Genomic DNA, 7,606 nt, shown 5'->3' with positions numbered 1-7,606 from the left:
TGCCGCTTTTTTTACTCGATTAATTTCCAAAATCAATAAAAAATATTATTTTCAATTAAGTTAGAAATTAATAAAAAAAAATTTCATTAATAAATAAATATCAAAATCAATATTTTGCATAAAGGATGGAGAGACGGTCGCCTTGAGGGCATCTTTCTTTTCAACTCATCATTCAGACGATCGCGCTACGCCGCTTTTGCCCTTAAATAAAATACTCAACCAACAAATATGTTTTTACTAAAGAATTACGTAGCCTTGATTTCCTATCTATAAGAGGGATATGTAAGACCAAGATCCATCTTGCCAGGTACAATAATAAAAATAAATAAATTTATTCATCTTAATAATTAATTAAATAACCAAATTAAAATTAAAAAATATTACAGTCATATAATTTAATGAAAGGTACATCCTAAGGCGGACGGGTAGGGTGCTAATACCTTCCATACCCTGTAACTGACTCCCGAACCTGGATATCAAAAATCGAAAGCTCAATGTAGTTAGGCTTAAAATATTTTTCTACATATTTTACCATAAAATGTAGTTACAACTCTAACAAAATCGTGCAGTCGAAAAACGGGGCGCGACAATTGTAGTGAAATATTCATGTTGCTCTTTAACCGTGGACGTAGGCAAATTACAAACCATATTAAATTATCGATATCATTTTCTCTATTATATTTTATGAGTCTTCCGTTCGTTCAGTTTATATGGATGGACTATAAAATAAAGCTGGGCAAAGCTTCCCTTGCACGTGTTAAATTACAGCTACGGTAGTGCTTTAAAGCGATGATGAGTTGCTGACTATGTTAAATTGGATTTTTTGTGTCTGTTTTTGTTTTAAGGGTGTTGTCCATCTTGACATTGGGTTGATAATAAGAAATTGAAAAAAGAATGTCTGTTTTGAAAACTGAGTTTATGCCGTACTTTTGGATATATTTAAATACAGTATTTAATTATTTATAATACAAAAACTATTTTTTAATTCCTTATTATATCAGTTATATGGGGTGAGGTTAACCAAATCCTAATTTAACCTCATTACCATTTAAGAACAGAACATTATCAATTAAAAATATTTAATTTTATTGAGGAATGATGTATTTAATATATAAGATGTAAAAAACATCATTTCCCCACACAGGCTTAGCATTTTTTTAATTCTTTATTCTCACGCCGTTAGGTTTGATGTTCACAAAATTCTTTTAATAATGGTGATCTCATAAAAAAATTATATTTGGGTAGAGATAATGAGAATGAGAAGGAAGTAGGGTGGCCTTGGTGGACTTGAATAGTTGAGCGTAGAGGAAGAAAGACATAATTCCCAAGTATTAGGTAAGTGTTATTTAGTTACTCATTGATTGAAAATCTTGATTAACTCATTTGACTCTCAAAGCTAAGGTGTATGGTTGATGGTGTCACATCATATTTATGGATGATGAACTTTTTTTTTTTGTTTTTTTGAAGGTTTGACTCTTACATATCATGAACCTCAATTTGACCGGAGATAAATATACTTAAGCTGAATAGTCAGATATAAGTTATTCAACTTGGCCTAGACTAAGATGAACACTTCTTATCATAGGCATCATGGTTGATTGAGGGTTATTAAACGTACTTAAGACTTTGATAAACCCTTTCAATTTAGGTTAAGTAGTCAATTACAAGTTAATACACTTATTTGACTTATATGAACAGAAGTCTCTTAAACTCTTAACTCCACATATCTTCTACTTGGTTGTTTAATGGACTTGATTAGCCTATGTGGGAATAGTAACTAAATTTGAATAACTTTTTATATTAAAAATAGAAATATTTGTCAAAGCTTAATTTGGCTTGGCCCTTAATGAATAATTGATTAACATATCTAAGTATTTGTCACATTATCAAAGGGAGGTGAGACTTTGGAGTTAAGGCTAACTTGGAGTGGACCCTGAATAGGAGAGTAGATGATGATGAATAAACCTTTGTTTCCTTTAATAGGACATTTAGTACCCATATAGTGGCAAATCAATAAAGAAGTAGAAGAAAATAAAACTTGGCACACCATAAATATACAAAATGAGGGGTGAAATAAAGAGAAAGAAAAAGAACCAAACACAAAGAAAGCAGCATTGTCTGGTAAGGGCAATTAAGGCAGGAACATACAAACATCATTAAAACCCTATCATAAATTAAGAGTATCCTTCTATCTATCACGGCTAAGCTGTAGGCTCCATATATAATAATAGGAATCAAATGCCCATCATACCAAATCATTGGTGAGGTTCCTCTGTCTTTGCATACGTGTCTACCTTCCAATCTATTTCATCAACTTTTTTATTTAAAATTACTTTCATTATAAAAATGCTTAAGAGCAATTATTCAAAAATGAAGAAGACTACATCTTCCTAAAATATGTCTTCAAAATTATCAAAATAGATCATAAAATAATATTATATTCATATGGAATGATGACATTTTTTTATGAATAAGATTTTTAGATTTGTTTTAGGAGAATATAGTATCACTCTTAAAATATGAAACGTAAAGTTTATGGTGGAAAATAATTTATTTTATGAAGCTTGAAAAACTTTACTTTTTGTAATTTTTTAGACTCTTTAGAGCAGTGGTTAACCAAAATTGTTTTAAAATATACGTTAATGATTCTATTATATATTTAAACTATGTAAGAATATATATAAATTTGTTTAGAGGAGATGTGACATGATAACTACAACTCATTTTTCGGTTTTATGTCACTATATTGTAAGGAGACGTGATATTTCTATTATTGATTTGATCATTAATGCTAACACATTGATGATTAGTATAGGGATGTTTTATTATTTGACTAATAGCATATTTTAACTAAGTGTGTTTTTAGGCACTAACAACTTAATCATTATTAAAAATTGTTCAACACATTAATTGATTCACGAGATTTAAAAACTGTATCAATTCTTAATATAAATTTATCCTATTAGTAATGATACACATGCGTTAAAACATTATATATATATATAATGTCCCACATGACTATTGTGATTATAGTCGCTCTTTTTATAGAAAAATGTTGATATGCTAGTATTTTTTTGTAGGTGGGACTTGAACCTTCAACCTCATTTACTTCACTCCTTAAATCCTTCAACCTCATTCACTTCACTCATTAAATCCTTCAACCCAAACCATCATAGTACCATGTGATTTTTTATTTATTTATTTATTATGAATGAGACTCGAATCCTGAATTTCCTTCATTTTATTCCTTAAATCATTCGTCCTAATCATCTGACTATCTTATAACTCTATATTGGTTATAGTCTATCATGTCATAAAAGTGGAAATTGGTAGAATAATACTTCATATAATACTACTCTTAACTAGTGTTATTAAACTCGGATTGATCAATGACTCGGTGAGGGCACTGAGTCAATGAGTCAATGGTTGGACCAATAGGTCAATAGTTGGACTGGTTGACTCGATTTGCATCAAAAATTCTAAAAAATTATAATATTAGCTAACATTATTTAATAACTTTATACTCCAAATTTAAGAACATTATAATACCTAGTTAAATAACTAATAAAGAAGATTTTACTATTATGAAATGTGATAAATAAGTTAAAAACATCGTCAAATAATATATGTGGCATACATTAATTAATTGGAAAGAAACGAATAATAAGTTTTGAATTTAATTAAACAACAATAGTTTTCCTATACAAGTTAACAAATGATAAACATAATTATAGATAAGTTAAAAACATTTGACTTTTTTAATGTAAAAATGAAATGTTTTGATTGCTTTTTATAAAAAATATTTTTTTATTGACTCGGTCCGACCATCCAAGTCACCAGTTTTTGGACTAGTTAGATGCATGATTCACGGTTCAAGTAGTCGGACAAGCCGATCCGAATTGAGTTTTATAACAATGCTCTTAACCTGATATCTACCTCCTATGAGAGAAAATATTGTTTCAATTTACATGTTTATTTAGATGTTGAAGAAATTGTTTCTATAATTAATAGTTAGATATTCAATTATATCTTTAGCAGTAATATATGTTTTTTATACATAGGAAGATACTCTATGTAGTAATTTTAATTATACTTAATGGAGAGAAAAATTATATTTATATTAAAAAAATATGTATGTTTATTATGATTATTTGGCACAACAAGCTTATAAATCAACTAAAAGTTATAAGTCATGAAGTTTGCCTACACATTTATTTAGCAAGTGGAGGAGGTTTGTGTAGTGGACTATGATATGTGGAATTCAGTATGGAAATCTCGGGCTCCTTTGAAAACTCGAGCGTTTGTATGGAGAATTATTTTGGATAAGTTGTCAAGTAGGTGAAATCTAGCAATCCGAGGTGGTAATTTTAGTGGTAATAATGTTATGCATGCATGGTGTCAGTCTCAGCCAGAGACTGTTGATTATCTATTTTTCTCTTGTTAATTTTCTTACTAAGTTTGGCAGCTTCTGTATGGGTGGTTGGGGTTTTCGGGGGTGTTCCCTTCTTCAGCTAAGTCTCACTAGTTTCAACATCTTAGTTCCTTTAGGCCTTGTTTGGGAGTATGATTTTGGAGGGGAATGAAAGTTAAGAGATGACTTTGAAAAGTCTTCCCCTTGTTTGGAAGTTGGATGAAGGAGAATGAAAGGTTTAGGAGGGTTTCTCAAACCCCCCAAAACCCTCCGTGTGTCTATTTTTAAAGTTTCCACAATTTGGGGTTTTTGGAGATAAAATGTAAAAATAGCTAAATATTTTTAGTAATATTATATAATTACACATTATTGTTCATTTCTCATTATTAATTACATTTTTAAAGGAAAAATAAAAAAAAATATTCTCGCATTATCGTTAGTTTACTCTCACTCGTCTACATTTCATACTCCCAAACAAGGACAAGGATTTCCTTCCTTTTCCCTTCCCTTCCTCCCCCTTCCTAACCCATTGATCTCTCTCTTTCCCTTTCCCTCATATCTCCCAAACAAAGCATTAAGGGTGACATTGTGAATTCTTTTGGTTTTGTGATTTGGATGGCCGACATTTGGTCCTTGTGGAGGAGTAGAAATGACTTAATTTTTAACAGTAAGAGAAGGTGTATTGTTAGATGTTTAGGAACGGCAAGCGCATCGTATCGTCCAAGTAATAAAATTCGGTAAAGTACCGGGATATCATCCTGAGAGAGCAGAGTGGATTTACACTAATTCATACAAGAATTAATTGAGAAACTATTTACACGAATTTGTGTGATAATTTGATAATGGTTTTGTAACATGGTTAAATTAAAATAAAAGGTTAACTACGAATTTAAAAGAGTTGGGATCGAAATTCATCATCTTTCCCTTTCGACATCCATAGATTCAATTCCAAGCAACTTACGAAATTACTGATTTTGATGCACCTTTTCGGCAAATCCATTATATCAATTCCTTGAGTGTAAAATCCTTAGATAATCACTCAATTACCAATTCCTTAGCTAATTGACTGATTAACTAGCATTAAAAATAATGTAAAAGTAATTCATACATCATTATCCATTCCTGAAACAATGATGTATGAAGGAAGATAATCCAAATCAGGTGTCAAAATTAAATTTCCAATTAAACTTGAACCCAAGAACAAGAATTCATTAGCTAATGAAATTCATTCATTAAGAACGGGATAAACTTCCCAAAATCAAATAACAATTACATTAGAATTGAATCCAAGAGTACAAGGTAAGAACATTACATTTCAGATCCCAACAACGAAGGTCTAATCACTCATCCTCGCTATTACAAGACTCTAATTATGAAAGTATATAAGAAAATAAAATTTAGAGTAGTTCCCACGACTTCTATCTTCTTTCCTTCGGTTTCTCTCTGTTTTTCGTGCCTCAAAGCTTTAGAAAAGTGAATGGATTAATGCTTTCTGATATCTGAAACCGCCAATATTATTTCCAACTTCCAAGCCCTCGCCCAAGCTAGAGATTCTCGCTTGGGCGAGAAAATAAGAGGCTTTTAGACCTGAGCACCTCTCTTGGGCGAGGATCCCTCGCTTGGGCGAGGATACTTCGCTTAGGTGAGGATCAGGAAGGTAACTAGGGGCTTTTTAGCTCGAATTGTCACTTGGGCGACAGTCCCTCGCTTGGGCGAGGGACAACAGTGATTTCTGGTGATTTTCCTCCTATTTGTGGCTTGAGCGACCCTCTCCTCGCTTAGTGAGGTTTGCGATGGTTAGAGGCACCAATCTTTTCATTTTTCTCCTTTTTTTCTTATTTCTTATTGATGAATAATATATTACACACTATACATAAACTTAATTTATCATGATTGATGATTCTTGGTGCCTAATGGACTTTGTTTCACATGGTTTAGTGTTTTAGACTTTATTGGATTAATATTCCTAAAATGAGTTAATTTGGGATTATTTAGCCTGATTAAATCTATTATCATTTTCAGATCATATTTGGCACCAATGGCATTTTGGGCATTATGGAAGTGGAGGATATATGTTGAAGTGGAGATTGTATTTTTATTTCTAAATTCGGTTTTAGTTTTGGGCCCATTGATTAGGGCCCATTTTCGGTTTTACTCTTTGTAAAAGAGGGAACCCGAATTCCACTCTCACCCTCTACATTCACTCATTTTAGAATTATGTTTTCTCCTCTTTTGCTCTGTTAGGGTTTCACATGTTCTTCATTTTCGGTTTTCATTCATCTTCTTCATTTTCGATTTCTTTCTTCCATTCAATGGAAGGCTAAACTTGTAGACTAAATTCCTTTGGCAATGTATCACAACTCTTGAGGTTTTGTTATTAATGCATTTTCGGTTTTTATTGTTGATTTCTTCTATGTTAGAAACTGGTTTATGAGTTTATCTTCGCTTAGTTGATTTACTCTCTCTAGTGCATGAATGCTTAGTTCATGTGAATTTATTATTCGTTTCATGCTTATACTGATTTGGCCTAGTTATAGGTTTAGGTTCTGGAACTTTGAATTGATTATCACTTAGTTAATTGATTCTCAACAAATTGGGGAGGCCATTTTTTAGAACAGCCCGAACCAAGATAGATGTCCATGTTGGAACATTATCTATGGAGTTTGGTGATATTGTGGTCCGATTTAATATTTTTGATGCTATGAAGCATCCATCTGAAGACCATTTTGTGTTTCATATTGATTTACTTGATGAGTTAACTAATGGCATATCTGTGATTTTCTTAATGATTTTGATTCTATGTTATTGATATACTCATACACTTATCATACATGCACTGATATTGAAATGTGTAATTCTTTTATTGATGAGTTTCTGCATATTTCTGTTGATCCAAATGTTGTAGAATCAGATTGCACTAACCCAATTGCCGCAGACATAATACAACAATCTGATTTACTTTTCCAGGTGCAAGCTACATAATCTATGTCTGCTACTTTGGTTCCATCTGTTTTGCACGCACCTGCATTGGAGCTTAAACCTTTGCCTGAAAACCTCAAGTATGCTTACTTAGAGGATGATGAGAAGCTTCCTGTTATTGTTTCCACCTCCCTTGATGTTGATCAAGAGGAGAAGTTGTTGCAAGTGCTGAAGAAGCATAAGAAGACAATTGGTTGGACCTTAGCTGATATTCCT

This window comes from Lupinus angustifolius, chromosome LG17, assembly GCF_001865875.1.
Source record: "Lupinus angustifolius cultivar Tanjil chromosome LG17, LupAngTanjil_v1.0, whole genome shotgun sequence".
In the NCBI taxonomy this organism is placed as follows: Eukaryota; Viridiplantae; Streptophyta; class Magnoliopsida; order Fabales; family Fabaceae; genus Lupinus; species Lupinus angustifolius.
Note: the sequence above shows the minus strand (reverse complement) of the source record.